General features: G+C 38.9%; 1 pseudogene; it reads left to right on the top strand.

Annotated features, from left to right (window-relative positions):
- The first annotated feature begins 542 nt into the window (after positions 1 to 542).
- LOC128567423 (adaptin ear-binding coat-associated protein 1-like) lies at positions 543 to 9,643 on the top strand (annotated as a pseudogene).
- The last annotated feature ends 14,240 nt before the right edge of the window (positions 9,644 to 23,883 follow it).

Here is a 23,883-nt window from a genome sequence, read left to right as displayed (position 1 = left end):
AGTTTTGGAAATCATATGTACTTTCTGCTCATTTTCCTGTAAACCCAACTATGAAAAACATTAAAGTCTATTATGAATGAAACAAAGAAAATAACAACGCACAGCTATTGAGTTAGAAACTCTTAGCAAAGAAGTGGTCTGACACCAGAACCTATTGTGTATTTTTCTGTTTTGTTGTATATAGGTATCACACAGAAGTTCAGGTCAAAATTCAGAAATCACATAGTGATTTAAATGCAGGAAGTTTAATACGTGTAAGATGGATTATTAAACTATGGCCAGAATACCTGTAAAATATTTTAAAAGCTAAATATGCTGCCCTAGGGATGAGAGAGAGAATACATAAAAATGGCCAAATTTGGAAGGAGAACGCCTCCCCAAGGGTGAGTATAGACTTCATTGGAAAAGATGATGCTGCAGGCCAGTGGATATCAGAGAGATTTGCTGGTTTGCCTGGACCATTTCTTCGGTAGTCACTGGGCAAGTGAAAAGCAACCCTCTGGGGCTCAGGCTTCCCATTAGCCAGTGGCCAGCAAGCTGAAATGCAGACCCAACTTTCTACACATAGGCATAGTACAGGTAAGTGAGCCTTAGACAATGGCCAGAGATATGAGCACGCTAAGGAAGTGTGGGCACATGAAGGCAGAAAGCCTGGAGTGTGCAGTGTCTATGTCAGAAAGAGTGCAAGAAATTGACCACCAAGCCAGTCTAGAGCCATAAGTTTTTATAAGACCCACATATTTTGAGCTCTTGCATGGGACATGGCACAGCCCTATGTCTTCACCCCTATGCCACTGATTGACCCAACAATCACTGGAAACAGACAGAAATCCCTTTTCTCTTGTGATATACTTCTAGAACCCTCTACAGAGAATGCCGTACATCATTCTTAGCTACAAAGGAGATGCTTACATGAATTCCATTTTATATCACAGAGCAGAGATTAGAGAGTAAATTTGGAGCTGAAAGGCAATAAATTGATAACCGGCATATATGAATAAGAAGCTTTATGTAATTAAGTACAAAATGTGAATGCAAAGATTTTCAAAATAAAAAATTTTGTATTCCTAAAATTGTAAGATCAAGAATGCCTCAGGTATTGTTAAATAGATTCTTAGATTGGATTAATTTTAACTGTCCATTAAAGCTAAGATCTGAAGTTTAGGGCAGCAGGTAAGAAGCCTCAGACAGAAATACAAATGAGTAAGATCCACTGGGCTTTCATAGCATCTAATGTGGTAACAACAAGGTGATGCAGTTACTAAAATCCTCATAAAAGGATACTTAACTTTCCCTGAATCTCAATAGACTCTGTCCATGGTTTCAAACAGAAGTTTAAAAGGCTTCAAAAACTCCTTTAGCATTTATTTCTGGTTTGTTGTAAGAAGTGAAAACTTTCTAAACATGAGAGGATAAAATGATCCAGGGCTAAAGGCAACAATAAGATAATCTACCAAGGGGAAGTGTGTAAGGTGAGAAAAATACTGTGAGTGGTTAAGAGAAAGGTTTTGGAACCAGACAGCTTGTGTTGAAATCAGGGCTTTGCCCCTTATTAGTGATGTAATCTTAAGCAAGGTGTGTAACCTGTCCCTGGCTCAGTTTCCTTACTTTTAAGATGGAGATTCTAACCATTAAGACATCTCTCCCTTGGAGATGTTGTGAGGTTAGACAGCAGATACATGTGAGGCATTCAGAATCGGAAGCATTCAGAACAGTGCCTGGGCAAAGTCTGCTCTATGCAAATAAGTACAGCTACTCTTACTATTAAATTTGCATATATAGGCACTGAGCAAGTAGCAGGAAAAATACAGAGATTTTGAAGAGTACAACTCATACCTTCACCCTAAGAGGCTGGAAAGAGGAAGACCATGACAAAAATAAAAACAGTTTCAAAATTCCACCTCTCTAGATGTTGTGAAGCATGAAACTCCCCCCATGGAAGGTAAGCACAGAAGTTCGAAGGGAGTCATGGCATCTCATGTCTCCCACAAAATAAGAAACAGCTTCAGCAGTTGTGAGGATTCTGTAATTCTCTCTGGAAAAATAAGAGTAAAAGTGGGCAGTAGTGACTACTGATGGGCCTACCCTTCCCAGTAAAAGTAGTCATCTGCACTTCTTACCAAATAGGCCACCCCTTTCTCAGTCTCAGTGATCGTATGACATGCTCCTTTCTGTTTATTATATTCGCAGCTATGTTCAAACGTTTTGCATCTAGAAGTTAAATATTTCAAGATAAACACGCTTATTTCTGAATATTTTCATTTGGTTTAACAATTCAGTCATTTCAACTGTAAATTTCTTGGCATATCCCCAACCATAAAAAGATACTTTTCTACTCTGACCTTCTATTGAATGATAAAACAATCACACATGCTGCTTGCAAAAAAGAATAATTGGAGTTGGTCACGCTTTTTTCTTAGACAGCCTCATTTTCTAGGAAGCATATGAATGGAATATAGGTCCTGCCCTTAATTTTCTCAGTCCAACATGCTTGAAATGATTGTATAGCTTCACGTTCTGCTAGACCAATTCCATCAACTGTTTCATTTCTTATTCTGCAAAGATATTAAAAGAAAGTATGTTTTCTTAATGCATGTCTGTACATCTATTTTCGTCCGTTTCTGGTTTTTTCTTCAATTAATATGCCATTCTTTTCAGTTTTTAAAAATTCTGCCCACTTATTTTATATCCTAGTACGATTACATAATTAATAATGCAATATATACTATACACATTAAAATAATCTAATTTCTGTCTGCATAGTGAGGAGAGACAACCATTAAGATTGTTTACCCAGGGATCATTCTATTGAGTCATTGAATACATATACTTACATAATCCCTGATAAATACATACATCACAGGTACTAATAGAAAGCCTGACTCCAAACCCCTACTATTCATGGATGCAACTGCCCTTTCCTCAACAAATGGTAAGTTGCATGGTACCCATTATTACTGCACAAACTCAAACTCTAGCCTAAGACAGAGGTAGAGTGGATACCCAGACAGGACATACAGTTATGCTCCCTAAGCACATTCTGCATGTAATGCATACTTCTAAAAGAAAATATGTTAGCATCGCAGGTGTTAACACCATAGTGAAGAGGCATCAGAGGAAAGTATATAAAAGCAGAACTCCAAATGAGTAGAAGAGAAAGTCAAACTGATGGGTGGGGTTTGGGGGATGGCATTGCTTTATTGTTGTTGTTATTGTTGTATTTAGAAGCTTGCTGCCCATCCCTCCAGAATAAACTCTGGCTTTGCTTCCCCTCTCATCCACTCCCTCCTTAAGCCTAGGCTCCCAGAGAACCACATAATTACTCTGTCTTGCCTGAAGTCTCACAACTAACATATATCAGAACAGGATTGGAACCCAATTGTTCCTGGCTTCAATAGTCTCCGACTGGCCTTTAAGTCTTTCGCATAATGTTCAACATGCGGCTGGCCTGGAAAACACAATGCAAATCCCACTGTAACCCCTTACCTGAAATCCTGAAATTCAAAAAGTCTAAAAAACTTTGTTTCTCCTAAGTTTATAGTAAACTCATTTGGTAGTAAATCTAACCTGGGCTGTCTGTCTTTATCCCACTTGGTGTAAATATTCATACATTTCCCTAGGAAAACGTTAATGAATTTGACTACTGTCTTCAGCCCTTGCTGTGTATACACATTCACTGAGAGACTACGTAAGCTGGGCAGCCATGCAAGGCTCCACACTTAACAAGGGCCCTTCCCTTGGCTTAAAGATCTGCTGTTGCATCTTGAAATTCTTAATTTTTTAACAAGAGGTCATGCATTTTTAATTTTTGCCCTGGGCCCTGCAAGTACCTTTCTAACATAAGAGAATTATGAGTTCTGAAATACATCTGACCCCAAGGGCTTTGGCAAGGGAACCCTTGCTACTGCAAACCAGTATTACTGCTATTATAGCCAATGCCATGGATTGAGTGTCTCCTCTAGGTAAATTATTTTCTAAGGACTTTATTCATGTTATATATAATGTATATATAACTCTGTGAGGTACATATTATGTTCTTTTTAAAAAACTGAAGTGAGGTTCAGAAAGTTACTGTAACAGAGGTGTCCAACTCACAGCTCATGGGCCACACGTGAATTACATGAGGACTTTTTTGCCTATCTGTAGTGGCAGATATCCTGAAAATTATTCACGGACCTCTTTTTCGCTTATCAGTTTTCATTAATGTTTGTGTATTTATTGTGTGGCCCAAGAAAATTCTTCTTCTTCCAATGTGGTGTAGAGAAGCTAAAATGTTGAACATCCTTGCAAGTTTTAACATCACTTCAGCTGATAAATGACAGAATTAGAATTCAAACTAAGGTCTGTCTGACTCTGGAGTTCATCAAAGAACATTTAATATTCTTGGAGAAAAGGTGCTTTGGAAATATTAGGATGAACTATATGAGATTGCCAATATGAAATCATTTTGACATAGAAAAATGGCAATTTCATGTGGCTTCATTTAATAGTTATGCCTGACTGCTTGTAAAATATAGACTGCCTCTATTTTATTTATCTAATTTTTTAGTTTGAAATGATGACCAAACTAGTCCTTTTGCTAAAATAAATAAAAGGTTGCAATGAAGTCAGAAGAAAAATTTATGTAGTTCAATTTAAAAACGTCTCATCCTGTCTCACGAGAAATGACATCACTGCTCCTAAATGGGGAGAACTGGTCACATGGGAGACCCTGTTTTCATCGTGATCAGCTGCAGACGATCAGCAAGATGACCTCATCTGCAGCTGAGGAGGTCTGACCTTTCCCCCTTTAGGCATGTGAAGCAGAAAAAGAAATCTTCACAGGCTGAGGAATGTAAAACAGACAAGCATCCTTCAGCCTGGCAGAGTTTATCAAGCATGTGTTCAGTGCAAATGCTCAGACTTGGACATGATGTAAAAGCAATTAAGGGAAAAAACAGTGAGTAGCCTTGGAGTTGGGTGGGTCCTTTGGCATTTCTCAGTACTACTAGAAAAATATGTTTTTCATTTTCCAACAATAAAAGATAAGAAAGGGACCTTTGGGGGGAAATGGTGTTTGTACTAATTTTCTATAAAGAGAGGATAGAACTTAAATTCTCACTGTAATCAGTTTCCCATGAGAATATCTTAGAACTAATCAAATCAATTGGGTCTATGAGAGGGTAGATTAATGGATTTAAAAGAAAAAAACTCTAAGACACGCTTTTTAGGTACATTTTTTAACTAATGCAATGATCATAAAGATTTCACAGTAAAGGTCCACACTCACTCATGTCTAAGAATGGTGGAAGATTAATGAGGGAAGGTACCTATTGTGTATTCCTTTCTATTCCGCTTGCTTCAATCTAACCTGAAGACTGAAAAGCTTCTCGTGTTACAGATTTCCTGCCATTAAAAACTCCTTAGTACCCAGAAATTGCTTAATATTTTAGGATTTTCTTTTTTTTTTTTTTTGAGATAGGGTCTTGCTCTTTCTCAAGCTGGTCTGTAACTCCTGAATTCAGGCAATCCCAGCTATGATTATAGGTGTTGAGTCACCGGCTCCCATCCTTATAGGGTTTTTCATGTGTGACCTTTGACAAGCACTCACGGGTATCATAAGTGGAAGCTGCTAAAGTCAGTTTAAGAAGGGTAAACACTAGTAAGATAAAAAAAAAAAGTGTTCTTATATTCTGGCAGGTAACTGTTAATCGATAGCTTCCAAATCAAACATCCTGTGCAAAGCAACTAATTGGAGAGATGGAAGCCTTCTAAAAGGGTGGTAGTAGAAGGCTGAAATCTGAAATGCAAAAAATATTTCATCCAGGTTAAAAAAAGAAACAGTTCATTATTCTAATTTTGAGCTGGGCAGTTATCCAACTTAAACAAGTCAAGTCCTTTATGTTTCCTGAGTGTTTTTTATCTTACCATCCTCTTCCCGCTCTTCAAGTGGACAGGAAGCTAAGAACCCAAGAAGAACAAATGCTTTAACAGCGGTTCTCAACCTTCCTAATGCTGCAGACCTTTAATACAGTTCCTGTGGGTTGCCACCCTCAGGTTAAGAACTGCTGCTTTAAAAGATGTGTGAAAACCACCTGATTACTTAAGTAGTTAGTTGTATTATTTCCTCTATTTTTATTGTTTTTGTGGTATAGTCATTTTAATGTTTATCCAATATAAGTATATTTCTATTTAAAAAAAATATGTTCAACATGAGAGTCAAATTTCACAAAACTTATATTTCTGGACTATTTGGGGATAAATAGAGATTGGGATTTTAGAATTATCTTTGTTTGTCCCTCAGGAAAAATAGACACAGATGTAGGTATAAAGAGATAGTGAAAAACTTTTTTAAAGAAAAAGAAATTCAAGAGAGTATTGTATCCTAATGTCCACCGCTAGGTGAATGGATAAATAAATTGTGGTTTATGCACACAATATTCTACTACTCAGCATAAAAATCACCAAACTGTTGATACACTCGGCATAAAATATCTTCATGAGTGAAAAAAAAAAAGACATTCTGTATGACTCTTTCAGTTATATAAAATTCTTAGAAAATGCAAGCCAATCTACAGTGACAGAAAACAGATCAATGGTCACCCAAGGAGGACAGGAGGGAGCTGAAAGGCACGAGTTAGAGGGATTACAAAGGGACAAATGAAACTTTTGCAAGTGATGGATATGTTCATGATATTCAAGTGACGATTTTATAAGTGTATTACAATGCACACATCAAAGCTATATCAAAACTATGTACAGCTAGAATGAAAAAACAAAACCAATAAAAATTATTTTTTAAACTCCAAGTTAACTTATCACTGGTAAAAACTTTGAAATTTGATTTCCAAGCTTGGTCCCACTTAGTGTGTTAGGCATTCTCAAATTTTATTGCCTACATTATATAGCATGTCAGCCAGAAGCATCAGCCAATTATTTCTCAGCCAATCAACATCTGGTATCATTGTGTCTTTTCTTAACCTTCAAACAACAGGAGCTATTGTCTTTAAACAATGCTTATACCCCATTATGAAGTGCCCATGTGGAATAAATTTACTTAAACATTAGAACAGAAAAACTGTACCACACTTAAAATTATGTTGCTTTCATTAATTAAATGAGGACATTCCTATTTAAACAAGCTGCAAAAAATCCAGAGCTAAGAGAAAAGCTCAATCATATAACCATGTTAATCAAATATGGGGTTATAATAATATTCTTTTTTAGTGATTATTATTTTGTATTTAATCTAAACTTCACTGTATACATGTATGCATTGTGAGCCATATTAAAACATTTGGAAACACTAAAGGGGTGTAAATAATGAATAAATTAGCAAATTATAATCTCTTTTTGTTAACATGACAATGAAGAAAAGCTCTAATCCTAAGAAAAAGAAGCACTGTAAATGTTTGAAGAAGGCCTCAAATGTGGATTCTTCAAAGCAACATTAGTATTCAGGGGCATTGATAAAGGTATACTGTATGCGTGATAATTTTAGAACCTTCCACAATGCAGAGAAAGGATTTATTTGCATGCTTAAGTATGCCAAAGGATAAGTAATTCCTCCCCTTCTCCTGCTAAATACTGGTCACAAAGCTTAGATTCAATGTCAAATATATCTCTGAAAGCTGGTACTCAAAGTCACTGCTGAGGAAGAGAAAAGCTTTATGCCTCTCCCCGGGCCTGCGGACAAAGCCAAGGATTCAGTTAAATACTCAGGCTGACATTCTAGCTGTGTAATCATCTCCCTCTGTGACCTCAGAAAAATGATTTTATTTCACATTCCTATTGCTTCATCTATAAAAAATGACAAAGAAACTTTGGGATGAGGGGATCTCAATGTTCATACACAAACTATAGATCAAATTTTTATAATTAAAACCACAACATAACCCAGTCTTGCAAACCTACAGTACATGCCATAATATTGTATCATTTTTCATGAAAACTCTGCTTATATTCCATCTGATGCACACACACAGATGATAAATTCTTTAACAGGCAAGATAAATCTGCAGGCATCCTCAAACTTTTTAAACAGGAGGCCAATTCACTGTCCCTCAGACCATTGGAGGGCTGGACTATAGTTTAAAAAAAAAAAAACTATGAACAAATTCCTATGCACACTACACATATCTTATTTTGAAGTAAAAAAAAAAGAAAAAACGGTAACAAATACAATCACTCCACGTCATGTGGCCCGCGGTTTGAGAACCCCTGCTTTAGAGTATACGTACTACTGGCATTGTCCCTCCCCTATGTTCAACTCCTGCAAAACAGAACGGTCTTGTAGGAAGCTTGAAAAAAATGAATATACAGTGTGACGCTCTCCTTTAACAGTGGATAATTTTTACTTTTAATAGAAATCTCACTTCTTTTAATAATATCCTTCATCAGGAATGTAAAAAAAAAACTCAAAAAACCAAAAATAAAACTTACTTGGATTATGCCAATAGTCAAAAAAAAGAAAATTGTTTCTAGTCCTCATTCTGTAAATAACCAGGTATATTACATTAGCCTAAGATAACTGATCTATAGAGAAAGAATAATACATAATCATTATACATCTACTTTCAGGAAACTTTATAATAATATTAACAGTAGTTATAACATCAAGTAAAAAAAATTTTTAAATTTTTGCATTTTTCATAACTTTGGAAAGTGTTCACAGAATATTAAGTGAATAGACAAAAAGCAGAGTACACGTTACACGAATAGGATGAGCTCAGTGGCCCCAAATTGCCAAGAATAGTCTAAAATCTACCAAAATGTTACCAGTAATTTCCTTATTTATTGTGGTGGAGGTATAAATGGTCTCTCTCCTGTCAACTTTTCTCTATGTCATAATATGCTCCACCACTGGTCGGAGCCTGGATGGTGGCTAAGGGGGAGGAAGTCTGTCTGTGCTGCCTGTGAAGATGGACCCAGCATCTACCAGATCCCACTCCAGGCCTCCAACCATAGTTACAGGACATCCGATCAGAAGTTAAATCAGCCTGATTGGACTGTTCACCTCCAAATCACTTCAAAAGAGAAAATTGCCAATATCAAACTCAAGGATAAAAGTTTCAGGAGAGCACTTAGCTCAGCCACCAGGAGAACAATTCTCTCATTTGCTGTGGAGACAGTGGCAGATTCCAGCTGCTATCCTGTGACCTGCATCTAGATGATACTGGGCACAGGGCTTTCATTAGCACTTGTTTCACAGATCTAAGAGATGTCTTCAACTTCACCGTCTCTTTGCAAGATCACTTCAAGTGGATAAAGCAGGAATCTGAGATTTCCAAAGAACTTAAAAAGTAGGTGATCATCCCAAGTTGGATCTGGGCTTCGAGGGAGGACAGACCATCAAGTTGATTGTTGGGAACATTATAGCCAAAAAAGGAGGGGCTTCTAAACCCAGGGCTCAAGGGGACTGGGGGCCTAAGCCTACTTCCACCCCCACCTGGAGGCAAAGTCACTATTTCCCCTTCTTTCTCTTCAGCTGCCATCAGCAGTCACCCCATCACCCATTCCAAAATCTAGCAGTGGAGGAAGTGATACAAATATCCTTTTAGATTTAGATTCTCCTGCTTCTGCCAGGACATAAGCACTGGTGCCAGTTTCTGCGAGCAGTGACTTGTGGGGAAACTTTAGTGCTGTTCCAAACTAGGCACCATAGCCACCCTACTGGATTGTTCTAAATATCATTGGCAGAACATAAAGGACAGGCTTGAGCAATAAAAATGACCTTAAGGGCACCAAAGTGTGAAGGAAATTAGGAACTCCTTCCCTTCCCAGAACAGGAATGACTGGACAATCTTTTTCTTAACACCTTCTTCATTGCCTTCAAGCTGGTCTATGTCACTGCCCTGTGTTGTTACTTGCTGGACATCTAGGATAGTAAAGACAGTATCTGCCATCTCCTGCTTCATATCAAGGCAGAGGAATTGCGGATCTTATCATACTTGTGGCTGATGTGCAGGGCTGAAAAGGCCAGGGTCTACTTGAGGAGTAATGACCTCTAACATCTATAAAACATTTTCCATCTCTTAAATTCCTTATTTCAGAATCATTTCATGACTCATGTGCCTCTTTGTGAAGTCCTACTTAGCAATTCCAGGGGAGTCAAAAGCCTTGAAAATTCCTTTTCCACCTACACAAGATTCTAAAAATAGACATTGTGACCTCAGTGTTCACAAATTCAGAATTTTGATAGGAGTAGGGATGGAGAAAGATTCGTTCTCTGGGTCTCTCCTACACAGCCTCCTTCAGGCTTATCTTATACAGTGAACATCCAGAGCTGGCTGCCGCCCTTTCATCCTCTCGTGTGTTTACATGTCTATGGCATGAGGGTTGTGTTGGGAGGACCTCCACTATTCTTTTCTATTGTTTGAATAGTGCCACATTTTTGGCCAGTGGGAGTCTCTGCCAGGAAGAATGCTCAAGTGGCTGTGAGTTCCAAGCCACTCTCTGTATAGGTGTTTCATTTCTTGCAGTTCCATCGTTTAGTTGCTGCATTTGAAGCAAGGCATTCATTTGTATTTTCCCATTATTTAATCTAAGGTTGAAGGGTTTATAGCAATGATTGTCAATGGGTGTGCCATGAAAATTTTTTAAGATCATTAATTAAATTATTATCAAATGAATTTCAAAGCACAGTAAGTATATTCTTGTTTTCACACTTTTTTTTGATCAATATAATTTAAGTATGCCATGGAAGTTTAATTATAGGTTCAAGTGTGCTGTGAGATTTAAAAGGTTGAAAAACAGTTTTTAAGTAGAGAAGGGAAGGTGGGAACACTCAATTCTTGTTTGGATCTGGCTCTTTTCCAAAAATATTTTTTTCAATTCATCTAGTTCTTCAACATAAAACTATTATGTATATTGTCATTTAGGAAGGAAGCTGAGCTGGAGAGTCATAGATGTGTTCCCCAAAGATTGGGTACCCATCACCTAGGGTATCTCAATAATTTTTCTTTCCTTCTGCACCACCATTCAAACAATGCTATGAAGAGAGTTCCACTTCTCAGATGAATGAGTACTAACTATTTTATTTATAGGCAACTTTGAGAATAAAATGGAAGTATATAATTTCTTCCCTTAGCTAGCACCTATTTGTATGTACACTCTGGCTGAAAGGAGTCCTTATACTTAGTTTCAAAATACATTACTCTCTTGAACCTCCCTCTCATTGTTTTCTAACTTCAGGCTCTTTTTTTTTCATTGCCTCTTCTAGGCAGCTCTGTTCTTGCAGACACTAAAAGCAAAGGCTATAGAATCATTATTGACCAAATACTATGAACCTGTTTTCTTAATCTTTCTCCATGTTGTGTTCCTTGTATTCTCTGGATAATAATATGTGTGTTATGAATCTGAATTCCTTAAAAATTTAAGATATGTGTATATAAAACCTATGTTGTATTGATGCAATAATAGCAATTAAAAATATGGGAAAAGGAATAATAATATTCTCTAACATCTATATATTATTTTGTCATCAGAAAATAATAAATAGTTTATGGGAAAAAATGTGATTCCCAAGCAAAGAGAGTATTTTTTTTTTTTTTGAGACGGAGCCTTACTTTGTCACCCTTGGTAGAGTGCCATACCTTTGTAGCTCACAGCAACCTCAAATTTTTGGGCTCAAGCGATTCTCTTGCCTCAGCCTCCCAAGTAGCTGGGACTACAGGTGCTTGCCACGATGCCCAGCTAGTTTTAGAAACAGAGTCTCACTTTCTTAGGCTGGTCTCAAACTCTTGAGCTAAAGCGATTCATCCGCCTCAACTTCCCAGAGTGATTACAGGCGTGAGCCAACACACCCAGCCTCAAAGAGAGTACTTTAGCATCCATCTTTCAAGTCTTCAAAGAGTAGTAACAATTATTATAGAGAATGCTCAGATAATCTTACACATAAACAACATTTCAGAATCAAATGATGAGTTATACCCCATGCCTTGAAAAATGTGATTTGCAGGTATTATTTTCTCTGCTCATTACTGTAGCGAAGTAGGCCAGAGACTTGGGCTGGAGGTGAGGGAGCAATTTTCTTTGCCACAGACCAGGAAGCCTCTAACTTCAATGAAAGAGATGATGGTGGGAAGCAGTGACACAGTCGGGAAATGCCTTATTGATGAAGCCACAGAGTAGCTTCCTAAATGACTAGGAGTAATGTCTAGCAAATATCCCAGCAAATCCCTGTGGCTTCATTGCTCAACTTTCTTCCTCTAGCAACCACCTCCTCCTCCCACAGAGGAGTCATGAGCAGTCAATGTCCGCTCTAAAGAGCTCTCCAATATCTTTCTGAAATATATACACAAAATTCTTTCCTGGGAGAGCTATGACCCATTTATTCTATATTTACTGATTACAAAATATGTGCCAAGCCCAGGAGACAAAACTCACTCCTCATTTAAAACATGTAAATTTAAGGCAAATATCTTGAGAGTATAATTTTAAGTTTGCTTCAAGGCATTATAGAAAACATTGTATGTGGAAGCACATTCTGAAAAAATGACTAGTATTTCAAAAGCATACAGAAAAATGGAATAATCAATATATAATTAGAGTTGTATGCCCCTGAGGGACTTTGATGGAACATAAGTGCATTAGTGTCTCAGTAATTTGTAATAATCTGAAATCATTCTAGATATTTAAAATTTATTTTATCTATGTCTGACAAAGGCACAAACTTCAGCATAGAAGCCCTTCGAATAAGTTGCTGACTGTAAAGTATCCTACAGTCAGGATTAGTCCTGATTAGTCCAAACTGTGAGGAGAAAAGAGAGAGAAACTCACATATTATTGAATTTTGGCTAAAGTTAAAGCCAAATGTGTCAGAGAACAGGCACCAGCTTTTCTCCTTGGACCAGACTCATCAAGAAAGCAAATTAGAACTGAGTCTCTTTATACGCTTGTGTGTCGTTTTCCAGACAGTAGAAGATAACAAAAGTGTTCCTGAATGAAGGTAGAATGGGAAAGTTCTGAACAAGAGTCCCCCAGGTCAAATGTTCTCTCATTTTGCTGAAGGTGAGGAAATATAGAGGGATCATGTGGGAATGAGTCTGGGGTGAAAGGCATGGCCTTCGGAGAAGGCTGTGGATTCCCATCAGAAAGTGATAACATCTGCATGAGCTAAACTATGTAGGGATGAAAAAACTAGTAGATAACCATTAAGGGATTTGTCAAGGTCACACAGCAAAGGAGAAGGTGAGATTGAAACCCAATTTTCTGATTCCTAGGCCAGCATTGATTGACACCATCCCATGCTACCTACAAGATTGCTTAATAGCAGCCCAAACTCAATATTCAGCAGATTGGCATAGACAAATTCACTTACATTTGTTACATTATTTTATTTCCATATTTTTGGCATATGAATTGACAAATTTATTTTGCTTGTATCCTTAGAATTAATTTAAAAAATAGGTATCAACAAAGTATCAAGGAAAAAGACACACAGAAATCACAAGGGGTACTAAATATTAAAGAAGCATTTAGAAGGTAAATCATCATGATTTTCTTTTATAAAGAAATGAAGAAATAGAAGAAAAATGTAGTTTACCATGTCTGTTTTTCCCAATTCAGCTTCCCCTCCCTGGCAAAAGAATTGTTTTACCTTCTCTTTAATATTCAGATTAACTAAAATGTGGCAAGCCCTCTGTTGCACAAGGAAAAGAGAACTTGAACTCAGCTTTTCACTTGCTCTTTTCAAGCTAAGACAGGATCTACAGCAAGAAAATATTAGCCAAGAGTAGGCTGGGTATAGTGGCTCATGCCTATAATCCTAGTACTCTGGGAGGCTGAGGCAGGGAGGATCACTTGAGCCCAGGAATTTGAGGCTATTGTGAGCTAGGCTGAGGCCAAGGCACTCTAGCCAGGTGACTGTGACCAAAAAAAAAAAGTAGCCAAGACTAAAAATGCCATCTATATATAACTCCTGCACACACTGTTTTAGGAGAGGCAGGCCCTGCCACTTCCTGACCTCTACAGCCTTTTATTCTCCCTTCATAGATATAATTACTTTATGCCCATTAGCAAACTCTACTTCTTACTCCTCATCTCTAAGACCAATCCTGACATTTGGCGGAGAACACGTAAATAATGCCAGTTCTCTATTCTAGCATTCATCATCCTGTGTCACCTGCTCCCAGTTAGGTCTAGTTTTGTCTCAGTTTCTATTGTGAGCAATTAAAGGGCAGTGACCATACCTTATTGTCCTTTGTACCCCAGAACTTAGGATATTGGTGGCACACACAGTAGTCAATAAATGGAGTTCTTGCATTGTTGATAAAACTTACGTACCACAGATTTGGTAACTCAGTCAGTGTTCTGAACCCTGTGTTCTTACTTTCATTACCTTCTTGGGGGAAACCTATCGCCCTTTTATACCTAGAAATTTATTTCAGATATCATGATTTCTCCCCCTAACTATCGTAGAGACAAATTTTGACAATGATACAATTTGCTTCTCTTCCTGGATTTCTAAACATCATTCCTCCTGCATTCACCATGGCCCTGACATACATACTGATTCACTGCATCCCTTTGGATAGGATCCCTGATTGCCATGTCTGCCTAGCTTTCACTTTAGTGAGTATGATTTGTACCACTAGATGTCTTCTGCTAATCAGTTATTCTGTTGGTACATGGATCACTTGTTTTTATAAAAAATGATTCAAATTTTACCAGAGACTCATTCCATTAACGTATAAAATCTGTGACTATACACATTTTATAGAGGTTCTATGAAGTAATCTGTCAAATGCAAAAAAAAAAAAAAGAAAAGAGAGATAAAAAAAATAATTTTATTGATCCAATCAGAATGAGGAGGTCACTTCAAAGCTTGAGGGGTGGACAAAGAAAGAGCAGAGAGCAGGAAGGAAGGAGGGAGGTGGGGCCTTGATATGTGCCACACCTTTTGGGGCAAGACAAGATTGTAAGAGGGACTTTACCTAACAAATGCAATCAGCGTAACCTGGTTTCTTGTACCCTCAATGAATCCCCAACAATAAAAATAAATAAATAAATTAGGGTTTGTTTGTTTTTCTTTAATTTGTGTCTTTGGTTTTAACTGTCTCTGCCCTATATGTTTCTTTCCTATTTAAGTTGAACAGCTGCCCTTGCCCTGTGTGTTTCCTATTTAAACATTAGGTCAGTCAAAACATTACTTCATATTGAATATTTTCATCTGAAAACTACTGCTTCATCTTATTTCCCAGAGAGTCAAACAACCTAACATGTTGTAGCAAACCACGGTTTGGAAAGTTCCTTAATTTTAATTTATTTGTGGTTCATTCATCAAGGAATCTGGAGACCCAAATGGCTTGTTCTTCTCCAAGATAACACCCCTACTAAAAACCAATCTATGCCAGCTCATGGTCTATAAACAAAAAGCATGAAGTCTTTGAAAAGTCCCCTCAAACTTGAAAAAGTCAGGAATTTGTTTTCTTACCAAAATAATTAACAACATTGTCATCATTTTCTCAAAATTATTTCAGAGCAACTATGCAATGAGTTGTGCTAAGAGCATTTTCACTTCCTGAGAGGAAAATGATTCATGTCTTCAAAGACAAATTGTTGCCAAGGTGAGGAGGGTGGTGACTCCATTTATCTACCTCAGTGCTCTCAAACTTTAAACCATTTGTTTGGAAAATCTGCTTAATCTTCCAGAAAGGTTCACATCAACCGAGAGATCACAAGTTCATGTTTGTCTATCTAACACCACATCCTGCCTCCAGCAATGGCCAGAGAATTCCTCAGAGGAAAGGATGATGTTCACTTCATAACATTTCTTGTTAGCAGGAAGATGAAACTCTCAAGTGAAATATTTCCTTCTAACATTTATTCACCACATGAGAAAATATAAGAGATTAAATTTAATGTTTAAGGACAAAAGGACTTTAGGCCAACTTTTTCCCTCAATTCAACTCCAAAATCTAATTGGTTTACAAAATGTTAGAACTGAATAATTGTAGTAATGACTTTGATTCAAATTTCAGAGGAAGTAAACTATTAAGTTCATATGTAATTATGGTATGTGTTGTGTTTGATACCTTTGTTGTAATAATTATATTTAAATTAATCTCTATAGCTGATCTGTATAGAAAGTCATGAGAGGAGAAAGATGACTGTTATAAATTGAATGTACGTGTTTCTCCAAAATTCATATATTGAACTCCTAACCCCCAAAGTGATATTTGGAAGTGAGGCTTTGGGAAAGTAATTAGGTATAGATGAGGTCATGAGGGTAGTGTCCTCAAAGGAGGGAAAGGGACCAGAGCTCACTCTATCTCAGCCACGTGAGCACACAGGGTGATGGCAGCCATCTGCAAGCCAGGAAGGGGGCCTCACCAGAACCTGATCATTCCAGCATCCTTATCTCAGACTTCCAACCTCCAGAACTGTGAGAAATAAATTTTTGTTGTTTAAGCCACCCAGTCTGTAGTGTACTATTATGGCAGCTCAGGCTAAGATAATGGGAATAGTTCATTGTCATTTGATTGCTTATAATTGATAAAATGTTTCCTTCTGGAGTAAATCATACATTTTCCTCACATGTGGAGGAGGGAGTCTGAATCACATTGGAGAATATTCTGAAGCATTTAGCTATGGCTGCCTATGTCCTATAAAGCACAAACAACCAAGCACAATCTATAATTACTTTGCCTCTGCATAGATTTTCCTATAGTATTATATCATTGTTAATGTTTAAATGCCTCATATTGGTCACTCAGAGTAGCAAATTTTTTTAATTCACATAGTATTAGACTTTGGCATTTACCCTTGAATAGTGAGCTAACTTGTACACCAGCTTCCAGTATTTAATTATGGGGGTCAGAACCAACTCCCTAACAAATAGTTGATAGTCCCTCTCCAGAGCAAATGGTTTGAAGTGCTAAAAAAACAAATAGTACCAATATCTTTCAACTTTTGCAGGAAGAAGAAATGACTGAGTACCTTGTAGTTCTCTAAAGATAGAGTTAAAAAGTAGGGTCCAGCACATGACTTTTTCTGTACCCCAACCTTTTTCTTTATTGTTCAAAAAAAACAAAAAACTTAGAAAACTAGTTAGGACAAGGGCGAAGATAGTTAAAAGATTGAATGTGTTTAAAAGAATGGACTGTTGAGAAAATAATGAAAGCCTGTTTTACTGAGAGCAGAATAATCGTATGTATTGAAAGAAAGAATAGAAATGGGACATTGTCTAGTGGAATATTGACCAGACACAACTGTTGCCAACAACATATCACACATGTGGGTACCGAATTTCATTTTTATTAACAATGAAAATATGACTTGAGAGGGGCGGAGACAAAATGGCTGAATAAAGCCAGATTTCCACAGAGGCTCCCATCCAGAAGGAGAGTTAAAGAACAGAAATTTAACAAGTAACCTGGTGGATTACAGCTGTGCCAAAAGAGAAGGTTGAAGAACGCACATCAACCCTGCTGAGGTGCACTGTGACCCCAAGGATACAAACAAAATGTACAAAATCCATCACCAAGCAGATGAGAGTCCCCTTCCCCATGAGAACAGCTCGGAGTAACCCATAAAGAAACAAGCAGAGTTCAAAAGTCCTCCCATTATATCCCACGGGAGAGACCCTCTAAGAACTGGACCCTACTAGGGTGCCATGGTGCTCTCCTGCCAGGCATAAAACTGTATAAAACTGTGTGTATTCTCTACCTGCAATTCTGAGGTCCTAGTACTCCCCTCTACTCTCACTCTGTGGTCTAGAAGCCTGTCCCCCAGGAGTCCAGATTCTTGGGTATTATCTTGAGAGGTGCAGACAGGGCATGGACTGCTGCTGGCCAGTGTTGGTGATTCTGTGGCACGGGAGTGAGGAGAGGATGGTCGCCTGAGAGGGAACCACACTGGAGCGGCAGTGCCGGGGGTGAAGAGCAGCAGCCGTTTTTGGCAACAATAGGGCTCACCCTTGGATATTCCAGAGTCACAACCCCTGTCTCTCTGAGCAACCAGAGGAGGCCAGGCATCTTCTCTGGTGGCAGCCACTGGCAGAAAAGAAATGCAGGCCCTGCGAGTAAAGGGTTTGCCTGAGGTGGTACTTGCCTGGCTGGAGCACGGGGACTAGAAAACACATGCACAGTGCCGGCAGACTCCCAGGGCCAGGCTGACCCAGAGGACCACTTTACTGAAACTAAGATGCACCTGGCCCTCAGGGGATCCTCAGCCTAGACAAAGGAGAGCCAGGGCTAGAACTGACAGCTAACTGTGTTGCGAATACATACTACCAGGCAGCAGCAAAGACAGGGCCTGAGGCGCAGGCTCTGTGAACTCAAAACAGCTTCTCTTCTGCAGGGGAATTTAGCCAGGACAGAAACAAACTCCTCAAAGTTTTTCTGTTCTGTCAGTAACATCAATCAGGGATGGGGCTGGAACTGAGTGAACAGACCCAGCCTCCATCAAGCAATTAAGGTTGTCAAGCCTCACCTCCCCCTGCCAGATAGTGGCAGAAAGCAGTAGCCTGACTGAGGAGACACAGATCTCCCTGTGATTTAGGCAGGTGCAAACCCCTGGAGTATCTGCTCATTGGAGGCAACTGGGTCACAGCCTTGTGGGGTTATCAGTGACTGTGTGTGACACAGATGCAAGGAGGGGAAGAAGGCATCAACCTTCCAAGACTAATCTATTTGCAGGGTGGATCCTCCTGACCACAGGAGTACCAGAGTAAGTCATATTTGAGTTGAGTTTTCAGCAGACCCCTGCAATCAAGTTGCCAGAGACCTTTTAAACTCTCCCACTTGAGACAGGTGCTGACTGAGAGAATTGATTTGGACCTCTTGAACTGGGCCGATCACCCAAGGACTATGCAAGTGGTACCCTGGGTGTGTAGTTGTAGGAAGGTTTGATTTTCCTTTTCCAATTGTTGCCTGTGCGGGGGATGGGGGGGACTGTATTGCTAGTATTTCTCCAAAGCTGAGACTTCAATGAGAATAACTGATTCACTAGGGTTGGACAGAGACAAGCTGAAAACAAGACAGAGCTACTTAGCCCCACCACACAAAGCAGGTCCCCAATTTCTCAGGCTGTAGCACCCTACAGATCCTTGGCAATGCTCTAGGGGAAAAGGAACAGACACCAGTCACAGCATTTGGGCAAAGGGCTGGTTAATCACTACTCCTGGAGCCCCCAACCCAACTTCTCTTTATCCACTTATCTAGTCAAGTGGTGTAAAATAATCATGGGGCAAAATCAGCATAAAAACTCTGGTAACATGAATAAACAGAGTAGATCAACACCCCCCCCCCCGAAAGGAAAGATATGGCAGATGTAACTGAAGATCTCATTCATAAACAGATGGCCGAGATGCCAGAAATCGACTTCAGAGTTTGGATTGCAAACAAGATTAATAGAATGGAAGAAAAGTGGTAATTGTATATTTGAGGAGCAATTCAAAAGTTGTCTCAAGAATTCCACGAAATAAAAGACAAGATCACCAAAGATTTTGACACATTGAAGCAAGAAATTGCAGCCCTCAAAGATCTGAAAAATACAGTAGAATCCCTCAGTAACAGAGTGGAACAAGCAGAAGAAAGGATTTCTGACATTGAAGACAAAGCCTTTGAACACTCCTAAACACTCAAGGTGAAAGAGAAATGGAGAGCAAAGATGGATCATTCTCTCAGAGAGCTCTGGGATAATTCAAAAAAGGCTAATATCCTCCTCAATGGAATCCCTGAAAGCGATGAAGTAGCTTGGCAAGACACAGAGGCTCTTCACAATGAAATTATGAAAGAGAATTGTCCAGACGTGCCAAGAGATTCTAAAATTCAGACAGCAGACAGTTTCAGAACCCCAACACGACTCAACCCAAATAAGACATCCCCCAGGCATATCATAATTAACTTCACTAAAGTTAATATGAAGGAGAAGAATCTAAAAGCAGCCAACCTTAAGAAAACCATAATCTACAAAGGGAAGAATATTAGAATGACTACAGATCTCTCTTCTGAAACCTTTCAAGCAAGAAGAGGATGGTCGTCGACTTTTAATCTCCTAAAAAAAAATAATTTTCAACACCTGATCCTGTATCCAGCTAAACTGAGTTTCATTTATGATGGAGAAATTAAATACTTAATGACATTCACATGTTAATGAAATTTGCCATAACTGAAATAGCTCTTCAGGATATTCTCAGACCTATCCTCCAAAATGACCAGTACAATCCTCTACCACAAAAGTAAACTCACTCAGAAACTTTTGATCAAACTCCAACTTCCACAGTGTTGAAAGGATTAAAAATGTCCACTGGATTTTCAAAAAACTCGATACCCAAAATTTTACCAGGCTTATGAATATTCTCATTAATGTGAATGGCTTAAACTGTCCTCTAAAGAGGCACAGGTTGGCTGACTGAATACAAAAACTCAGGCCAGATATCTGCTGCATACAAGAATCTCATCTTACCATAAGAGATAAATATAGACTCAGGGTGAAAGGATGGTCATTCATATTTCAGGCAAATGGAAATCAGAAAAGAGCAGGTGTTGCAATTCTATTTGCAGATACAATAGGTTTAAACCATCAAAAGTAAGGAAGGATAACAATAGTTACTTCATATTTGTTAAGGGTAATACTCAATATGATTAGATTTCAATTATTAATATTTATGCACCCAACCAGAATGCACCTCAATTTATAAGAGAAACTCAAACAGACATGAGCAACTTGATTTCCTCCAGCTCCATAATAGTCAGAGATTTTAACACTCCTTTGGCAGTATTGGATAGATCCTCCAATAAGAAGCTGAGCAAAGAAAGTTTAGATTTAAACCTAACCATCCAACATTTGGATTTAACAGACATCTACAGAACATTTCATCCCAGCAAAACTGAATTACATACTTCTCATCAGCCCACGAGACATACTCCATAATTGATCACGTCTTAGGTCACAAGTCTAACCTCAGTAAATTTAAAGGAATAGAAATTATTCCCTACATCCTCTCAGACGACCATGGAATAAAAGTTGAACTCAGTAACAACAGGAATCTGCATACTCATACAAGCATATGAAAGTTAAATAATTATGCTGAATGATATCTGGGTCAGAGATGAGATTAAGAAGGAAATTACCAAATTTTTGAAATAAATTTCAAAACGACAATAAAGACATGAATTGTCAGACTTCTGTGATACCGCAACGGCAGTCCTAAGAGGGAAATTTGTAGCACTGCAAGCCGTCCTCAAGAGAGGAAGTTAACAACTTAATGGAACATCTCAAGCAACTAGAAAAGGAAGAACATTTTAACCCCAGTGGAAGAAAAGAAATAACCAAAATTAGAGCGGAATTAAATGAAATTGAAAACATAAGGATTATACAACAGATCAATAAATCAAAAAGTTGGTTTTTTGAAAAGATCAATAAAGTCAACCTGGAGGCGGAGAAAGATGGTGGCCAAGTAACAGCTTCCTTGCATCTGGGCACCGTGAGTCTGGGGAGATAGGAATCCAGGCATCTCTGGCTGGTGGGATCTGCCTATCATCACCCCTGCGAGGATAGAGGGAGTCAGCAAGAGACTTCTGGACCCCAAGAGGAGGACTAAAACAGGGGAAAACCGGCAAGTGGTCACATGTGTTCAATCAGTCTAAACCCGCCCGTAACTGTAAGTTCAGTAGCAGCGAGACTGCAAACCAGAAAGACCTTAATTGTGAACTGTTTTGGTGTCTTTGGACTTGGCACTCAGTTGAACTGCCTTGGGAAGAGCCTGAGCGGGAGTGCGGAGAACTTTGGCAGTTGTCTAGGGCCCCAGTCTGAGCCACTGAGCCAGACAGAGCTAATAGTGTTTGGCTGTGGGTCACAGGGAGCCATTGTGAGCAATCTGCCCCGGCAAGCTCCACCCTCAGGGTCGTAGAGCTAGAACTGGGTGGGAGCTGGTAACCCAGCGACCCAGTACCCTAAGGATGGGGTCTGAGCCGCCTTGCAGCCCTAACCCTCAGAGGCAGAGTGAGACCAGTTTTGGTACACAGGGTAAGTGGATAGCCACTGCACCAGTGATTCTAGTGACAAGCACTTTCCTGGGGAAGCTTCTGCTCAGCAAGTGAACAAGTTCAAAGTGCCTTTTAAGTGCGCTGAAGAGAGATTTAGGGTGTCTACCTGCTGGGGTTTGAAAAATCAGCAGCCTCCAGTCGTATCAGAACTGTGATTAACATCTCATACCCCAGAAGACCATGTGTTGCCCAGACAATATTCAATAACATATACATACTGCTTTGTTTTTGGTTGTGTTTTGTTTGTTTTTTTTTTTTTTTTGGTTTGGTTGTTTTTTTTGTTTATTTTGATATTGTTGATGTTGTTCTGTTTTTTAATTTCAACCTTTTCCATACAGATCCTTTTTCTTTCTCAATTTTTCTAGTTTAATTATAATTTCCCATTGCTGCCTTTTTCAATAACTAGAACTTCATTTTTGCTAGTGTTTCTACCACTATTGTTTGGTTTTCCACCCAATTTTGTCCCGTAAAGTTTTCTGTTTGCTTCTTTTGGTTTGAATTATAGCATTTTTGTCTTTCCTCGCTACTTGGTGCAGGTGGGGTACTGTGTCTGATCAGGTTAGCAAAGAGCTGCTGACCTCAAGGGAACCACACAACTGGGCACCCCCAGAAGGTGGGGTTCTTTTAAGGTTGTGTCAAAGTACCCTACTGTACACCTATATTGCTCTGTCTCCCTGTTTCTGTGCCTCTCTTCTTTTTGTCAATATTCCTTTTACCCACCCCCTCTCCTTTCTCTATTTTTCTGCTTTTCTTATCACTCTGTCCTCCTTTCTTTCATCCCTTTTTTGCTCTTCAACCTTCTCACCCTTCTGGTCCTGTAACCCTTAGTCCACAGGCACGAGAACTGAAAGAGCAAGAGGAAGTGAAAGGAAAATTAGGGCAAGGAAACAGATAAAAGAAATCACTCATGAGGAAGAATCAGCAGAAAACTCCAGGCAACATGAAGAACCAGTCCAGAACAACCCCGCCAAAGGACCATGAGGGAGCTACTGCAGATGATTCCACCTATAAAGAAATGTTAGGAATGACAGAAAGGGAGTTTAGAATACACATGTCGAAAACAATGAAAGAAATAATGGAAACAATGAAGGAAACTGCTAATAAAGTGGAAAATAAACAAAAGGAAATCCAAAAACTGAATCAAATATGAGATAAATGATATGAAGAATATAAAAAGGATATAGCAGAGCTGAAGGAACTGAAACAGTCAATTAGGGAACTTAAAGATGCAATGGAAAGTATCAGCAACAGCTTAGACCATGTAGAAGAAAGAATTTCAGAGGTAGAAGACTAAGTTTTTGAGATAACTCAGAAAGTAAAAGAGGCAGAAAAGAAGAGAGAGAAAGCAGAACGTTCACTGTCAGAATTATGGGACTTTATGAAGTGTTCCAACATACGAGTTATAGGAATTCCAGAAGGGGAAGAAGAATGCCCCAGAGGAACGGAAGCCATACTAGAGAATATTATAAAAGAAAATTTCCCAAATATCACCAAAGATTCTGACACACGGCTTTCAGAGGGCTATCGGACACCAGGTCGCCTCAACTCTAACCGAGCTTCTCCAAGACACATTGTTATGAACCTGTCCAAAGTCAAGACAAAAGAAAAGATTCTGCAAGCTGCCAGGAGTAAGCGCCAGTTGACCTACAGGGGCAAATCCATCAGAGTGACCACAGACTTCTCTAATGAAACTTTCCAAGCAAGCAGACAATGGTCATCTACCTTTAATCTACTTAAACAGAACAATTTCCAGCCCAGAATTCTGTACCCTGCTAAGCTAAGCTTCAAAATTGACGGAGAAATCTGGGCAGCACCTGTGGCTCAGTGAGTAGGGCGCTGGTCCCATATGCCGGAGGTGGCGGGTTCAAACCCGGCCCCGGCCAAAAACCACAAAAAAAAAAAAATTCAC

The sequence above is a fragment of the Nycticebus coucang genome, chromosome 16 (assembly GCF_027406575.1).
Source record: "Nycticebus coucang isolate mNycCou1 chromosome 16, mNycCou1.pri, whole genome shotgun sequence".
Classification (NCBI taxonomy): domain Eukaryota; kingdom Metazoa; phylum Chordata; class Mammalia; order Primates; family Lorisidae; genus Nycticebus; species Nycticebus coucang.
This window is presented reverse-complemented; position numbering and strand designations above follow the sequence as displayed.